The sequence below is a fragment of the Phyllostomus discolor genome, chromosome 4, assembly GCF_004126475.2.
Source record: "Phyllostomus discolor isolate MPI-MPIP mPhyDis1 chromosome 4, mPhyDis1.pri.v3, whole genome shotgun sequence".
NCBI lineage: Eukaryota > Metazoa > Chordata > Mammalia > Chiroptera > Phyllostomidae > Phyllostomus > Phyllostomus discolor.
The window spans coordinates 1,685,043-1,702,539 of NC_040906.2; positions in this window are offsets into that span (position 1 = coordinate 1,685,043).

Sequence of the window (17,497 nt, forward strand, 5' to 3'; positions counted from 1 at the left end):
TTTAAAAAAAAAATTCAAAGCCCTGAAGAACTTTATTTGGCGCTTGCTGCGCGAACAACGGCGGGCGCCGACGGGGCTGGGCCTCGCTCATTGGTAGAGGGCGAGGTCGGGGGCGGGCTCGAGTCTCGCGGGCCCCGGATGACTGGCCACTGCAGGTGGGGGCGGGGCCTCTGTGTGAGCCTGCGCCTGGGAGCCCCGGGCTCTGAGCCGCTTTGCTGCATCCATTCATTGCTCGCTGTACTGGGCCTGGGCTTGCGGCTCGGGGCACCCGCGCGGCTCCCGAACTGGACGTGACCGCCTCGGTGCACGTCCCCGCTGTGCGCCCCGCGCAGTGCCCAGGATGCGGAGGACCGGGCGGACCCCAGAGCTGCTGGCGGGGGGCGGGCCGTCAGCGGTACCAACAGCCACTGACCTTCGGGGTGCCTTGGCTGAGGCTGCAGGGGAGTGGGCAAGGCCTTTTCTGTTCTTATCTTAATGGTTTTTATGCCTTCTTTCATCTCCTACACTTCTTATAATACTTTAAGAATCTGCTTCACATTGTGCAAATTCTCCCGTCCGTCAGTATCCCGTGTGGTTGGTGATAAGCGCTCTGGCGCGGTTGCCGGGGTGCGGCAGGACGGGGGTCCGACGAGGCCCCTGGGGGAGTGGGCCATGTGACAGATGGGGTTCACTACGCAGACCGGGGAAAAAGCCAAGGAGTTGGAATTTTATTTCCAGAAGCCCCATAGCAAGGTTTGAAACAGTGAAGTGACGATATGGTTTTCTTTCTGAAAAAGGCTTCTGGCCCTGAGTGAGCTGGTGGCAGGGGGTGACGGGCGGGAGGGGGTGTCAGACAGAGAGGAGACCCGACCCAGGAAGAGCAGTGAAGAGCCCGGCGCGTGGCGTTCCTTCTGTTTGCGCACAGTTTCGTCCTGCACCCAGCAAGTTCCTAAGCTTCCTGGGCTCCGAGAGGTTGTACAGTGAGTTCCCCACCCCCCACCGCCAGCCACTGGTCCGCGAGGCGTCCCTCCCAGGCTGCCCATCGGATCAGGTCCCAGAGCCTGCAAAGCCCTGGGCGAACACCGCACAGGACAGAGCGGCCACAGTCAGTTCATGCACCTGTCGCCTGCAGGACCAGTTCCCTGCCCCACTGCTGGCCCTCGGGCAGCCTGGGCCTTCAGGGGGCCTGCAGCCCCGGGCTCCTGGTGGCTCACTCACAGGGATTCCAGGCGCTGAGCCCACTGTGGCAGCGACACACGGCAGCCTGAGTCCCTCGTTCTCTGTACTACCTACACTTTGTTACTCTGGGTGGATGACACCCGCTTCAGCGTGTGCTGTGGGCAAAATGCCACAGAGCACCGCTCCCCTTCAAAGAAACAACCACAACCACCGTGGCTGAAACCGTATGTCCGTTAGAGTTACTCGAATTCTGGAGCGAGCGAGGCAGGCACAGTCAGGAGCAGCCACCCCATGTTCGCATCTGTAACGCCCAGGTGGCGTCTGTGACCTGGAGCCACGCGCAGCAGTCCCCCGGCATGTCAAGGCCGTGCCGGCTCTGGGGAGAGTCCCTCCCCTTTTAGCCACGGCTCTCTTTCTCCCTGGACCCTGGGGTAAAGAGCCCGCAGGCTGGCAACTCCTTTCCAACACTCACCACTGAGCTCCCACCCCAGAACCCCGCCTGCGGACAGCAGTGCTGCCACACTGGCTTGCGACGCGGAGCCGCCTTTCACAGTGGACCCGGAGCACGGGTGCTCTGCTGGCACCGGGTGACTTGGCACACCCTCTCGGGAGGGCAGTAAAAATTCTAGGAGCCCTGGAGTCTTTTACAGAGTAATTTCCCTCCAGGGAGTGGCCGGAGGAAGTAAGCCAAGATCGGAGAAAGCTCTGGCACGGAAATCCCCATTGTGTGTGCAGAACTTGGAAGCAGCCTCCTGCTCGCAGTGTTAGGGGGACGGCGAAGGAAGTTACCCCTCATTTACTCACAGAAGCGTTACACAGCCACTGAGCTCGATCATTATGCAGATTACCGGCATGTGAAGCCACAGACATACTTGCTAAGTGAGACAAGTAACATTCAAATCATGCAAACGCAGTGGCTGCAGATCTGGAGAAGATCCATGTGTGGGCAGAGACTGGAAGCAGCCCCAGTGAACAAAAATGAATAACTTTTGTGTTTAGGTGGTAAAATCATGAGTACATTTTCTCTTAAAAAATAAAAAACCTTTCAGCCTCGGCTGGTGTGGACTGAACGACGGCCTGCAAACCAAAGGGTCGCTGGTTTGATTCCCAGTCAGGACACGTGCCTGGGTTGCAGGCCAGGTCCCCAGTATGGAGCATGCAAGAGACAACCTCACATCAATGTTTCTCTCCCTCTCTTTCTTCCTCCTCTCTAAAAATAAACAAATAAAATCTTTTGAAAGAAAACCCTCCCATTTATTTTGTATACTGTCTTCATAGCAATAGAATGAAATGGTTTCTTTTAGACACAGTTGAACCTTAACTTGGGACACGGGTCTTGTGCAAAACAAGTGATTTTACTGCTGCTACTTGCTGGAGAAATAAACGTGGAGAGGCTTACGCCTCCCTGAACAGACGTTTAAAAAGCAGGCAGTCCCGGCCGTGCTTAGAAAGCCTTTCTAAAGTCCCAGACGACAGACACCATCGTTTTGAAATAAACGGCGACCGTTAGAGACAATACGTTAGTTCGAGGTCACAGCCTCACAGCAGCAGAGCTGCCCTTTGTGTACGGACTGTCCGCCATATCGAGGTCCGTTTAGGGGCATCCCGGACATATGTCTCCTACAGGGAAACACAGTCCGCCTCGTGGCAGTCCCCAACACCTGCTGCAGGAGCAGGCAGACCCCACCCCCATCTGGGAGGCGGGAGAAGGGCTGTCGGGAGCATGGACACCGGTGACGATGAAGGGAAAGAGGATGGAGAGGCCACGTGCCATAGGCTGCAGCAGATTCGAAGATGTCCACCCTCACTGTAGCTAGAACTCTTTTTTTTTAAAGATTTTATTTATTTTTAGAGAGGGGAGGGAGGGAGAAAGAGAGAGAGAGAGAGAGATAAACATCAATGTGTGGTTGTGGCCTGCAACTGGGAATCGAACCTGTGATGCTTTGGTTTGCAGCCCGCACTCAATCCACTGAGCTACGCCAGCCAGGGCCATAGTTAGTACTCTTATTCGGATGTTCCAGCTAAGTCTGGGAGGCGTTCACCAGAAACAGAAGATGGTTTCTGGAAAGGAGGAGGCAACGTGACCATTGCATAAGGGGACCATGTGATCACCTCCCTAGAATACCCAGGAGGCAGCTGAAAAATGTAAAAGGGAATAAGAGATGAGCTAAGTCACTTGACTAACAACAAAACAAAAAACATGAAAGGCATGTTTTCCACCAACAACCAATTACAAGTTATCAAAAAACCCGTTTCACGATGGGGCAAGGAGAGACAAGGGAAATATTTAAACTCGATGGCAAACAGGCGTGATCTGGGTCGGGAACATTAATAAAGGAAGCGTCTGCCAGAACTGGGTTCCGGAGGCCGGGGAGGGTGCCGTCACCCTGCCCGCTGCTCATCAGTCACCGCACACGAGGAAGGGCGGGGCCTTGAACCCCCCACAGGATGGGCACTAACTACTACCTTCTCAGGAGGAGGGGAGATTTTCTCCTGGCCCAGCAACAAGCCCAGCCAATGGAAAACACCACCGCTCAGTCCGTGAGAAACCAGCATCACCTTGAGCTCTTTTCTCCAATGAACTGTTTTCTTTTGCTAATGACTTCCTCGCCCCATGCTTTTTTCTACAAAAGTCTTCCATTTTGTATAACTCCTCAGAGCGTCTCTCTGCTTGCTACATGAAATGCTGCCTGATCTGGAGTCCTTTAATAAAGCCAATTAGATCTTTCAATTTTTAAAAAATAATTTATTTATTTATTTTTAGAGAGGGAAGGGAGGGAGAGAGAGAGAGAGAAACATCAATGTGCAGTTGCTGGGGGCCATGGCCTGCAACCCAGGCATGGGCCCTGACTGGGAATCGAACCTGCGACACTTTGGTTCGCAGCCCGCGTTCAATCCACTGAGCTACGCCAGCCAGGGCTTAGATCTTTCAATTTTTAAGTAATTTTTTAAAAAGATTTTGAAGTTCTAGCTGAGATGGAGGCGTAGGTAGAAACCCTTCGCTTCCTCGCACAACCCAAAGGAGGGTGACAGCCAATCCAAAGTCAACAAACAAGCAGAAGTGCCAGAAAACCAAACTGCACGGAACTCCGACAACCAAGGAATTAAAGAAACAGCGACCAGACCAACCAGACCACTGAGACGGGCGGTCGGAGAGAACCCGTGGAAAGGCGGTCTGCCGTGCGGGCAGGACCGGCTGAGCGGGAGACTGAGGCTCAGAGCGCACAGTGTGCACTATGGCGGGGTTGCCGCGGCGGGAGAAACTCCGTCTCACAGGAGAGTCCGCTGGAAAGTGGGCCAGAGCCGAGCGGGGAGCCGCACTGTTCCCTCCCTGAACCCTCCTCCCAGGCAGCACCCCAGAGTGGCAAGGGGGGCGGCCCCGCCCTGGTGACTACCTAAGGCCCCGCCCCCTTACAACCTAACAGGTGCCCCGGGACAAAGAAATATGGTCCAAATGAAAGGACAGAGCAAAACTCCAGAAAGAGAGCTAAGCAATGAGGAGACAGCCAGCCTGTCTGATGGAGTTTCAGGCCCTGGTAATCAAAATGCTCACGGAACTGATTGAGCTTGGTCACAAAATGAAAGAACAAATGAAAGACACCCAAAATGAAATAAAGCAAAATGTTCAGGGAACCAACAGTGACAGGAAGGAACCCAGGACTCGAAGCAATGATTTGGAACAAAAGAAGAAATAAACATCCGACCAGAACAGAATGGAGAAACAAGAATCCAGAAGAATGAAGAGAGGCTGAGGAATCTCTGGACAACCTGAAACATTCCAACATCCGAATCCTAGGGGTGCCAGAAGGAGAACAGCAGCAAGAAATTGAAAACTTATTTGAACAAATAATGAAGGAAAACTTCCCCAATCTGGCAAAGGAAATAGACTTCCAGGAAGCCCAGAGAGTCCCAAAGAAGTGGGACCCAAAGAGGAACACACCAAGGCACATCATAATTTCATTAGCCAAGATTAAAGATAAGGAGAGAATCTTAAAAGCAGCAAGAGAAAAGGAGACAGTTACCTACAAAGGAGTTCCCATAAGGCTATCAGCTGATTTCTCAAAAGAAACCTTGCAGGCAAGAAGGGGCTGGAAAGAAGTATTCCAAGTCATGAAAGACAAGGACCTACATCCAAGATGACTCTATCCAGCAAAGCTATCATTTAGAATGGAAGAGCAGATAAAGTGCTTCTCAGATAAGTCAAGTTCAAGGAGTTCATCATCATTAAGCCATTATTATGTGAAATGTTAAAGGGACTTATCTAAGAAAAAGATAGCTTATCTATCTTTTTCTTATCTATCTTTTCCTTATGAGCAGTAAAATGATAACAAACTCATAACTATCAACAAATCAACCTAAAAGAAAAGACAAACAACGAAAAGGAAAGCTAAGCAAACAGCTAGAACAGGAACAGAATGAGAGAAATGGAGATCACACGGAAGGAGTTCAGTGGGGAGGGGGAGGGAGGAATGGGGGGAAGGTACAGGGAAGAAGCAGCATAATTGGTGGCATAAACTAGACGGGGAGAGGTCAAAGATGGTGTAGGAAACAGGGAACTCAATGAACTTACATGTACAACCCATGGACATGAACTAAGGGTGGGGGATGCTGGAGGCTGGGGGGCTCCAGGGGGGTAAAGGGGGAGAAATTAGGAAAACTGTAATAGCATAGTCAATAAAATATACTTTAAAAAAGAGTTCATTTATTCACTTTCAGAGAGAGGGGTAGGGAGGGAGAGAGAGAGGGAGAGAAGCATCAATATACAGCTGCTTCTCGTGCGCCCCCTGCTGGGGACCTGGCCCACAGTCCAGGCCTGTGCCCTGACTGGGAATCCAACCAGCGACCTTTTGGGTCACAGGCCGGTGCTCAATCCACTGAGCCGCACCAGCCAGGGCTCGGTTGAATTGTTTTTTCTCACAGGATGAAGGAAATTACAAAGTTTCTGTCTCTCAAGACGTACACTGGCAGCCCTGGCTGGGTGGCTCAGTTGGTTGGAGCATCACCCTGTACACCGAAAGTCTGTGGGTGTGATCTCTGGTCGAGGCACGGACCTCGGTCGCGGGCTCAGGCCCCAGTCCAGGTGCGTATAGGAGGCGACCAATGGAGGTTTCTCTCTCTCTTCCTCTCTCTGTAAAGTCAGTAAACGCATCCTCGAGCGAGGACTAAAAGCATGTATGTGCCCATGTGCCTGGAGCTCAGGGCACACGGAGGAAGAAGACCTGGAAACCAGCTGGCGGGGGTGGGGACGGGGCCTGCGCTCACAGAGGGCCCAGGCTCGGCTGCAGGATGGCTCAGAGGCCGCAGGGCGTGCAGGAGGGGAGCAGGCGAAAATGTCACCTGTCGCTGCTGTGGAAGCCACTTCAACCTCCCCCACGGGGCCCTGGGGAAAGAGAGGATGGGGTCAGGGAACGTTGTCCCCCCCCCCCCCCCCACCGCATGGTAAAGCGCTGTTGACCTTGAAAACAGAAGCCGGTTATTTTACCAGCCTAATGGGTCTGCGTGGGAACAGCAGACACTCGCAATTCCGAACACGCTGGAGCGAAAGCTGTCCGTAGGCCCGATGAACAAAAGGGAGGAACCTTACTGTGTGGAGAAAAAGGGGGAAGTTGGCGGAGGTTTTGAACAGAAGCCCAGCGGAGTATGGGGCAGGGAGGCGGCAACGCCCCCTTGGCTGGGTTGCCAGGGCAGCGGGCCTCTTGCAGGAGACGTGACATTCGTCTGTAGTGGACGATTCTCTCCTGCGGACAATTCTTCCTGTGACTGACGTGGGAGCGCCCCCTTCTGGCCGCCTGGCCCCATTGCAGTGCGGTTTCCCTTCCTTCTCCCGGCGGGCGCCCACGGGCACCACAAATGGGAAAACGGTGGCGAGGACCAGCCTGGGGCGTGTGTGCGAGGCAGGGATTCGCTTCCGGCCCGCTAGCGAGTGCTCACCGAGGCTGCACTAGCCGGCCGGGGCCGAGGGAGCAGAGCCCGGCGGCTGCCGTGGCTCAGACCAGGGGGACGTGTGGTCTCTGAGCTCCGGAGGCCGGAATCCACTGCCAGGTTGTGGGCAGAGCCGGTTCCATAAGGACCCCAGGCCCTGACGGAAGCAGGTGCGAACCCCTGTGGGGGAACTCAGAGGACCCCCTCCGGAGAGGGGACAGTTCCTCACGCAGAACAGCGGTGCACGAGCCATGAAGGGCAGAAAGGGTCCCGGCAGGCTGAGCGGCCAGAGGGGAAACAAAGGCAGGGCCCTCGGCATTGCAGCCTCGTGGGGAGCTTAATGCAGGAGGTGGCAAGCCACGAAAGTAGCCCATTGACTCCTCTGGGCGCCCCCCACCCCCAGAGCTGGCACCACCTCCACCCTTCCATCAATATGTAACTTTTCACCCCCATCCGGCCAGCTATGTAAGCCCTCAGAACAAAGGTCTCTCCTCTCTCTCTCTCTGTCTCTCTCCCTCTCCCCCCTCCCCCTCTCTGGTCGCCCGGCCTCAGGCCTCCTGGCCTCTGGCCACAGCCCAGCCTTCGGCCTCCCTTCCCCTGCTGTGCCCTGAACCCACGCCTTCCCCTCACCGCCCCCCCCCCCACAAGGCCTGCCTCTTCCACCAGTACAAATCTCTGATAAACCCGCTCGCACACCCATAGATTCGCTGATCTGCGGCATCGGCAGGAAGAACCAGGTCTCTCCCGTTAGCAAAGGGAAGTCTGGGACCACGTTAGCATTTAGAATTTCCCTTCCAGCAACCCCTTTCAGGCAGCGCAAAGACAAGCACGGAGCGAGACCTGCAGCGCGCATGTCCTGGGACGCGTGCACGCCCAGGACCTGTGGGGGCCCTGCACACCCCCACAAGGAAAGGCAGAGACTGCCGGAGAGGATCCAGCCCCAGACGGGGACAGGCAGTGCCCCCAGGAGGTGACTCCAAGGGCCAGACACACAGGAAACACGCACCTCCTCACGAGTCATCAGGGAGAGGCCAGGCGACAGCTGGCGCGACGGGGTGGGAAACCACAGGCGATGACGCCCAGGGTGCAGAGGGGGGGCTGCTCTGGGCCACTGGCGGCCGTGAGCAGGTGCGTCAGCTCTGGGGGATGGGCACTGGCTCTTTCCCCCTCAGAGGGCAAAGTCCCTCCAGCCACCCCTGCAGGTCCTGGCTGTGTCTGGGCCCGCCTCTGGGCTCCCCTCGCTCCACTGAGCTGTTTACCTGCCCTTCCCCCCAAAGCAGCGAGTCCTCCTGGTCACAGTTTCACACCAGACCTTGCAGACACATTAGGCTAAAGAACTAGAAAAGGAAGAGCAAACACTGCCCGCAGTCAGCAGAGGGAAGTAAATGATAAAAATTTGAGCAGAATGACAGAAAACAAGCCCTGGATGTTGTAGCTCAGTGGATTGAGCTCGGGCCTCGAACCAAAGTGTCACAGGTTCAATTCCCAGTCAGGGCACATGCCTGGGTTGCAGGCCATGACCCCCAGCAACCGCACATTGATGTTTCTCTCCCTCTCTCTTTCTCCCTCTCTTTCCTCTCTAAAAAGAAATAAAAAAATCTTAAAAGAATGACATGAAACAGAGAATAAAAAGCCAATACCAAAAAAATGCAACAAAAACCAGTTCTTCGAAGGGGTTAATAAAAGTGGCAAACGTCTGGCCAGGCTCGCTGAGGAAAAAGAGAAAAGACTCAGAACCAGGAATGAAAGAGAAGTTCCACCCCACCTCCAGGAAGGGGCCGATACTCGGAACAGGCAAGGAACTCACACAACGCGACGACGAAAGCCAACAACGCCGGTACACAGTGGGCAGGGGCCTGGGAGGACACTGCTCCCGAGTGGACACATGCAGACGGGGTCAGGCGTGCTCCTCGAGGTTGGACCCAGGGAACACGCCATGGACCCGGGAAGACCTGCAAACGGCCCACAGACGTAAGACCAGCGCTCAGCGTCACTAGCTGTTGGGGAAATGCAAATTAGAGGTCCAGTGAGCTGCCACCGGACCGTGTCAGAATGGCCGTTGCCACCGAGACAGGTCACGACGCGTGTTGGAGAGGGTGTGGAGGAAACGGAAGCTCATTCCCTGCTGGCGGGCACATACACTGGTGCAACCTCTGCGGAAAGCAGTGTGGCGGGTCCTCAAAAGATTAAGGATAGAGCCCTGGCTGGTGTGGCTCAGTGGACTGAGCGCAGGCTGCAAACCAAGGGGTCGCCGGTTCAATTCCCAGTCAGGGCACGTGCCTGGGTTGCAGGCCAGGTCCTCCGTGGTGGGCATGGGAGAGGCAACCACATGCTGTCGTTTCTCTCCCTCTCCTTCTCCTTCCTTTCCCCTCTCTCTAAAAACAGATAAATCTTAAAAGAAATTAAGGATAGAGTCACCCTAGGGTCCAGCAACCCCTCTTCTGGGTCTCTATCCAAAACACTTGAGAACATCGACTCGTACAGATATGTGGACCCTTCTGTTCGCTGCAGCAGGATTCACGGCAGCCCAGACACGTGAACCACTGCAGGGTCCTTCAGTGGGTGATTGGATAACAAAGGCGTGAGATTTTACACACACACACACACACACACACTCTAGAATACAACTCAGCCACAAGGAAGGATGAAATGGCGCCGTTGGCCACCACGTGGGTGGGTCCTGAGAATATTGTGCCAAGCAAAGCGAGTTGGAGGAAAAAGTCACAACCCAAGCGGTTTCACTCGTATGTGGGATAGAAGCTGAAAGCAACGAATGAACAAGCGAGAAATGCACACCCTCACGGACACAGACACTGGGACGGGAGGGGCTCGTACAGAGTAAAGGGGTCAAGTGCATGGCGCTGGAGGGGGACGTGACCCGGGGTGCTGAGCACACACTCCGGCGTACAGACGATGGGCCTGAAGCCCTTGTCACTGCATTAACCCATGTCACTCTAGGACAACTAGTTAAACGAGCAGAAAGACGCAGAGGACCGGACCTTCAGCACACGGAATGGATGGATTCCAGCAAGAGTGATTATACAATGTAGCGGAGCTCTGTGCGCTACTGAGCGGAGGGCCCAAGGAGACTCCCTTGGAAGGGGACCCCTCCCCAAGGCTGGGGCGCAGGGAACTTGCAGGCACCGCTCACGGCACAGCAGACAAGGGTGCTGGTCTATCCTGGCCAGGTCTGCAGCCACGGAGCCAGCAGGGAGCCATCCTCCGGCCACCAGCTTCCAGTGCCCAGCCTTGTGGGCACACCGAGGGAATGTGAGCCTGGGGGCGACCCTGTAGGCTGTGAGCCGGTGCGGGTGACCAGAAGCAATCAGGGCGCTGGTGCGGGCAGCACACCTCGAGCATGTGGTGGGCATGTTAAGGCCTGCAGGGCAGTCGCCGCCAGGCCAGGCTGCCAGGCTGCACGCTGCGGGCAGAGCACTACCCCAAGTCCTCACACCCGCCCCGCTGACCTCCCCGCCCCTTCCCCCGCCCCCGCGATCGCTCCCGGCACCGCAGCAGGACGGGAGAGCCCTTCCTCTGGATGTGTGTCCATGGCGCCCTCTGCTGGGGAGGCTTAGCATTGCGCCCCCTGGGAGGGCGAGGGCTCACAGGAACCCCCTCCAAGGCGCAGAGCAGGTGGTAACGGGTGAACTTGGAGCCCAGAGGTGATCGGTTTATTATTGGCATCGGGAATAGCAACTTCCTAAATATCCTTGTTTACTCATTCCAACACCTGTGTCAACTCTCCGTCAGTTCCAGTCGATGGGCTTTCGTCCTTGTTCTGGGTCCAAGGTTCCTGTCTCCTTGCCCACCTGGCTATGGCCGCTTGGGTGCCCAACGCTGTGAACTTTACCAGGTCAGGGGGTGGCTGCGCTGGATCCCCACGAACAGCCTTGATCTCTGCTCTGGGACGCAGTTACGGGGACACGGTTTGCTGCTTCTGGCCCCTGCTGTTAAGGTTTGCTGGTTGGGAGCCGAGGGGGCCCAGGTAGGGGCTAAGAACTCCCACCACCGAGCGATGCACCCCCCGACCTCTGCTGCCCCAGGGGGCTCTGTCTGGTGCCCCGCCCCCACTTGGCTGCTGGGAACAGGCCCGATTCCCGGCTGAGCCCAGCTGCAGGGTGGGGGGGCGCCTCACCCTCGCGCTGGTCGCTGTGCCGCTGGGTGCTCTGGTGGGGTGGCCCCCACAGCCCTTCCCCGCAGGCCCACCAGGGGCGGCTCCAAAGCCTCCTCATAGCGGGTGTGGCAGGCAGACCCTAGGGTGGCCCCCGAGTCTGTACCTTGTGATCCACAGTGCCCTTCCCCTGAGTGTGGGTGGGACCCGTGGCCTGTCCACGATGCACAGACGGCGACTCCGTCACAGTGCGTGTGCCTAGAGCTCTGAGTTCCTGGCACCCTGGACGAAGCAGGGGGCCATGCTTGGGAGTTCACCCAGCGAGGACCCTCGGGGCCTTGGGCCAGCCGCAGGCCGCACCCTGAGCCACCGAGCAGAGAGACGGGCCCTGCCAACCCCGGACTGAGCTGGGAGCTGTCCCTCCCCGGCTGGGCCTCCAGGCGAGGCGGCTGCCCGGCCGGCCCCTGGGCTGCAGGCTTGTGAGGCCCGCGGCCGCCGAGGACCCGCGAGGCCGTGTCCGGGCCTTGCACCAAAGAAGCGATGCCTGTTGTTTCCGGCGGCCGAGCGTGTGGCGTGTGGCGGCTCCTGCACAGCAATGGGAGAGGGTCACGGAGGGCCTCGGGAGCGCGGTGCCGCTGGAGGGGGAGACGGAGGCTTGTCTGCTGGGGGTGAACGTGCTATTTCATGTTCAGGGATGTGTTTATTGGAGGGGGCCTTGGGGTGCTGTGCACTTGTGGTGGGTGAAGTCCCCACGGACCGCCCTGGGGCTCAGGAACCTGGGGGAGGAGGGAGCAGGGCTGGGACCTGCCTGTGGAAGAGGGGGATTGCCTGGAACCTTCCAGGACGACGAGCTGTTGAGGAAACGTGTTTATCACTTTAACTCCCGGCCCCGTCTGGCTACGTGAGAGGTGAGAGATCATCTGTAACGTGTGCCGTGCTCTGTGACACGCAGAGACGGGACAGGGCAGCGCCGTGCAGGGCCAGGCGGGGGAGGAGGGCGTCTCCTTCCCAGCGCGGTCCCCGGCGGCTCCCCCCCAGGCCCCGGCCCCGCTGTCACAGTTCCGGTTTGACCTTCTAGAAAGTTTCAGCGGACAGACAGGACCACCTTGCTACGTGCCGCCCACCCAACAGGACGCCGGAAGGCCGGTGCACGGCAGCACTCACGCGCCTGCCCTGTTGCCCCCGGGGGCGGCGTGGCGGTCCATGCTGTGGGCCGACGTGGGCGCCCTGCCGAGCCCCACCCATGGAACTCACAAGTGATCCTCCGGAACAGGCCACTGTTCAAGGTCAAAACTGTCTCAGCTTACACACAGCCAAAGCCACAGACCCTGGCCTGAGAAAGGAGAGCGAGCGACCTCAGACACGGCCTCAGACACGGCCCCAGCTCGTGCCCAGCACAGCCCCGAAGGGTCCCGCCGGCCGGGCTGCAGTCCTGGTTCGCTGGGGGGAGGGGAGGCAGCCGGCGCGGCTTGGGTGGTTTGTCACTGGAGGCCGGTGCACGTGGATGCCCCAAAGCCCAGACACGGGCTGCTCTGGAGTGAATTCTCTCCCTTCCGGACAGAGGAAGATCTGCTTGCTACTTGCAAACGAGGCTCCGCCCCATCCCCGCCGGCCCGTGTCCCCAGCCCCACACACGGCTGTCCGGCAGCCCCCTTCCCTGCTGCGGGGGTGGGCGCACCTGCAGCCACGGAGTCCTCACCCCCCGGGGGCGCCAGAGAAGGCCCACGCTCAGAGTGACGTCTCTGTTCTTCAAGCCCTCCTTTAGCTTTGGGGGTTCAGGTCGCTGGCGTCCCCACCCATCCCCCCCACAGACAGCCCAGTGGTGGCTGCCGCTCTGTCCCGGGCTGAGCTCCTCGCTCAGGGTCAGGGGTCAGGCCCCGCCATCGCCCTGGGGCTGGGCCACCTGCCCGCACTGACGGTGGGCTCAGCGGCCAGGAGCACGGCTGCTTGCGGTGACATCCTGCCCGGCCCGGGGACCTCCCCAAGGACGAAGACCCTTTGTGCGAACCTGCCTGGTCAGTGTCTCTCCAGAGCCTTCCATGTTCGCCCCCCCGCCCCCAGCCTCGGAGCCCCCACCGGCGTCCCTGCAGCATGGAATCTGACTGGCGGGGTCTGCCGTCTTCATCGGCAGCCTGCAGGGACACCGGCTCGTAGAGGCTGGTGGGAGCGGGGCGGCCGCTGCTTTTGTCTCTTTTAAAATAAGCACCTTGCATTTTAGGTTTCAGGTTTGCAGACAGCTGTGAAGAGAGCTCAGAGATTCCCATGCACCCTACTCCCCACCCACCCACCCTGTTACTAACGTGCCCCATCGTGATGTCCGGCACACGCGTCACAACCAGGAGCCAGTGCGGATACACACTGTCACTGACCCGTGTCTGTGCTGTATTCAGATGCCCCGGGCCTCTCCAGATGTCCTTTCCGCATGCAGGACTCTGCCCAGGACAGCACGTGACGTGCAGCTGTCACGTCCCTGGGGCTCTTCTGGGCCGGGACGGCTTTCCAGACCCAGGTTGTCTGTGATGACGTGCGTAGTTTTGAGGAGGGCTGGTCATGGGTTTCGTAGGATGTCCCCCGGGTTGAGCCTGTTTGCTGTTCTTATCACGCCCGGACAGAGGATGCGGTTGGTTGGGAGGAAGACCACAGGGGGAAGTGCCGTTCTCAACACAGCATGGTAAGGACACATATTGGCCCGGCCCGGTGGCTCAGGGGGTGGGAGCATCGTCCTGAGCACCAGAAGGTCGCAGGTTCGATTCCTGGTCAAGGCACACACCTCGGCTGTGGGTTCAGTCCTCAGTCGGGGTGCACATGGGAGGCAGCTCACTGATGTTTCTCTCCCCTCTCTCTAAATCAATAAGTACATCCTCGGGTGAGGACTTACAAAAGAAGACATGTTATCATCATTGTTTACCACCAACGATGCTAAGCTTGAGCCTCTGGCCGAGCTGGGGTTTGCCGGGTTTCTCTGCTCTGGAGTCCCCTTTATCACACCATTAGTCGTCTCTGTGTGTTCGAGTTAAAAAGTGGACACATAGCCCTAGCCAGCGTGGCTCAGTGGGCTGGAGCGTTGTCCCATGATTGCAAAGCTGCGGGTTCCGTTCCTGGTCAGAGCACATGCCTGGGCTGTGGGTCTGGCCCCGGTCCGGGTGCGTGCAATCCTAGAAGGGAGGCAACCAGTCCGTGCGCCCCCCCTCGAATCGACGTTTCCCTCTCCCCCTTCCTCTCTATCTAAAAAGCAAAGACAGCCCTGGCCGGCGTAGCTCAGTGGATTGAGCGCGGGCTGCGAACCAAAGCGTCGCAGGTTCGATTCCCAGTCAGGGCCCATGCCTGGGTTGCAGGCCACGGCCCCCAGCAACCGCACATTGATGTTTCTCTCTCTCTCTTTCTCCCTCCCTTCCCTCTCCAAAAATAAATAAATAAAGTCTTTAAAAAAAAGAACATTAGGTTAACAGTTCTTTAAAAAAATAAATAAAAATAAAAAGCAAAGACAAAATGTCCTTGGGTGAGGATAAACATTTTTTTAAAAATGACATATCATTCATTGAACATAAAATTCACCACTTGAAAGTCCCCAGTCCAGATGGTTTTAGTATCTGCCCAATCGTGTGCAGCCCTCCCCACTGTGGGATTCTAGAACATTTCCGCTATTGACCCGAAGAGAAGCCGGTACCTGTTGGCGGCTGCTCCCCAGCCCCTTGCACCCGTGCGGAGACTGCCTGCCAAAGCGCGCGGTCAAAGCGCCCCGAAGGGTGAGAGCGGAGGCGTTTTGTTTATTTTGTTTCGCTCACCCGCGTTTCCTACAGTTACTGCTACAAGGGAGGCGGTTACTTTGAAGTGGCATGGCGCGGGACAGTAAGAGACAGAGGGACGCCGCGGCCGGTTAAACCCCTGCCCCCAGAGGACCGGCCCGGGAGGCTGCGCTCGCCGCTGGTAGTCTCAATGAGTCAGTTCCGTAGACGCTGTCGCGTGCCCGCCGTGCGCCCGCACCGTTCCCGGCACTGGGAGCTCCCGGCCTCCCTGCACTGCGCACGCGAGCGCGCCTTCGGTGGGGAGGTGGGGGAGGGGGCAGCGAGGGCAGGAGGGGCGGGCAGGTGGCGGGCAGGTGGCGGGCTCTGGAAGGAGGTGAAGTCCGCCCGCGCCCTGAGTGCCTCCCCGCGGCCCTGGACTCACCTGCGCCCCTAGCGGACAGCCGCGCGCCCGGCGCCGGTTTCTCCCCGGGTCCGCGGGCCCGGGAGGAGGTCGGGGCGCTGACTGAGTGGCACCGGGTTTCTTCCTGGATGCCCCTTGCCCTCCAGCGACCCCAGTTCGGACCTGGCCGGTGGCAGCCAGGTGCGCTCCAGGCCCAGACGAGTGGGCAGGAAGCCACGCCAGGCACAGGGAGCAGCCGGAGTGGGTGGGTGTCTGTCCAGCCGTTTCCTGGCGCAGGAAGCCTGTTCCGGCTGTGCGCGGTCTAGGCGGCCAGGACAGGAAAACTAGAAAGCCCTTATCTTTCAAAAACCCCGAGGCAGGAACCGAGCAGGTCCCCCACTAAACCCATCAACAGGAACTCACTGTCCTATTGATGCCAGTTGGGGAAATCATTTTTAAAAATTGCCAAGTGGGGAGTTGGGGAGAGAAGCAGGGACTGGAAGGGCACACCTGGGGACAGCCTGGGCCAGCGTGTGGGGCTGCGGCCCTCGGTGTGCGGGGGCTGAGCAAGACAGGGAGGGTGGTGTGTGGGGGGGGGTTGGGAGGACCCCAGGGGCTATGGCTCCTGGGTGCTGGGCAGGGGACTGAGCCTTACCTCTGGGATACACGCAAATTCCTCTCTTGGGCATGTCACCTGTGTCCCCAAAGGTTAAGCACAGCCTATGCTGGTAGGGGCCAGCTTGCAGCCTCCGTGTGGGCTGAGGGGCCGGAGTGAGGCCCAGGAGGACCGTGCGAGCCTTACGGACCTGAGTCTCCCTTGGCTTGGGGAGAGTGGGGTGGGGGAGTCAAGAGCGCGGCTGGGCCTGTTCTTGAACCTGCTTGGCCGAGGAGAGCCAGGGCACCTCTGGGGGCTGCAGCGGCCCGGGTGGGGGCTCCCCGAGTCGGGCCCCAGCTCATGGCTTCCCAAAGGCATCCGTCTCAGTGAGGCTGCTGAGCGGGGGCACCGCCTGGGGGCGGAGGTGGCCCAGGAGCGCCTGGGCAGGGAGGGGCTGGAGCCCTGCGGAGGGAAGCCCCCTGGAACTTGCACACACGGCAGGAGGCGGCCACAGCTCCCTCCCGGAACCCCAGGTCCGGACTGTTCCCCACTCTGCTGGACCCCAGGGGTGGGGGCGGCACAGGTGAGCCACATAACCGGGCCTGGAGGGAGGGGGGGCCTGGCGTCATGCCCTGACCCCAGCACCCACCGGGAGGACACCTGGGCATGGGTGTCGCCTCCCTGGGCCTCCGTCTCCTTCTCTGCAAAATGGACAACGGGCGCAGCCTCCGGCTGGCGGAGGCTGGGAGGGCAGGGGTGAGGCCAGTGAGTGCCATCTGGTGGCGGCTCGCACACACCGCCCCTTCCTCGTGGTCCCCCGGCCTGGCGCCCAGCGGGCAGCGAGGGGGGGGGCGGGGGGGGGGCCGGGTGGCGGCCCCAGGACTCAGGCCAGGGCCAGCCTCCCTCGCCTCCGTACCCGCTGCACATTAAAAAAAAAGTTTCCCTTCTTCTTTCCTTAGCCCTTCATTTCTTTGTTCCCTTTCTGGACCAGAAGAGGAAGAAGAGCTGAAAGAAGGAAGAAGGCACATTGGTGCCGGGGGAGAAGGGAACCGCCCACTTGTCAAAACCCAAGACCAGATGAAAAGTCTACACTGCCAGCGCCGCTCAGAAGCTGGGACGGAGGTCTTCCCGCCTCCTCCAGGCTGGCCGCCCTGATGGCGACCTGTGATGCGTCCCCAAGCAGGGCCTGATGCAGCCTGAGGTGTTTCGTGGTGATTGCCCGGCTGCAAGGCCGTCCCCGCTGGTTCTCACGGTGCATGGTGGCCCGTCAGCCCCAGTGCAGCTGCCTCTGGCGGCTGGCCACGCCCCTGACCCCCCAGGGGAGTTCAGTGTTGGGGGGGAGGGCTCGGATTAGGGCTGAGCCGTGTCTACCCCTTCCGCTCATTCGTGCGTTGACACCCCAACCCCCAGTCCCTCAGAATGCGGCTGCCTTTGGGGACGGGATCTTTAAAAGGGTCGTTGAGGCTACTGGGGTGGCCCTCGGCCCATAGGACTGGGGTCTTCACAGGGAGCAGTCAGGACACAGACACACGCAGAGGGACGCCACGTGAGGACCCGGGGAGAAGGCGGCTGTGTCCACGTCCAGG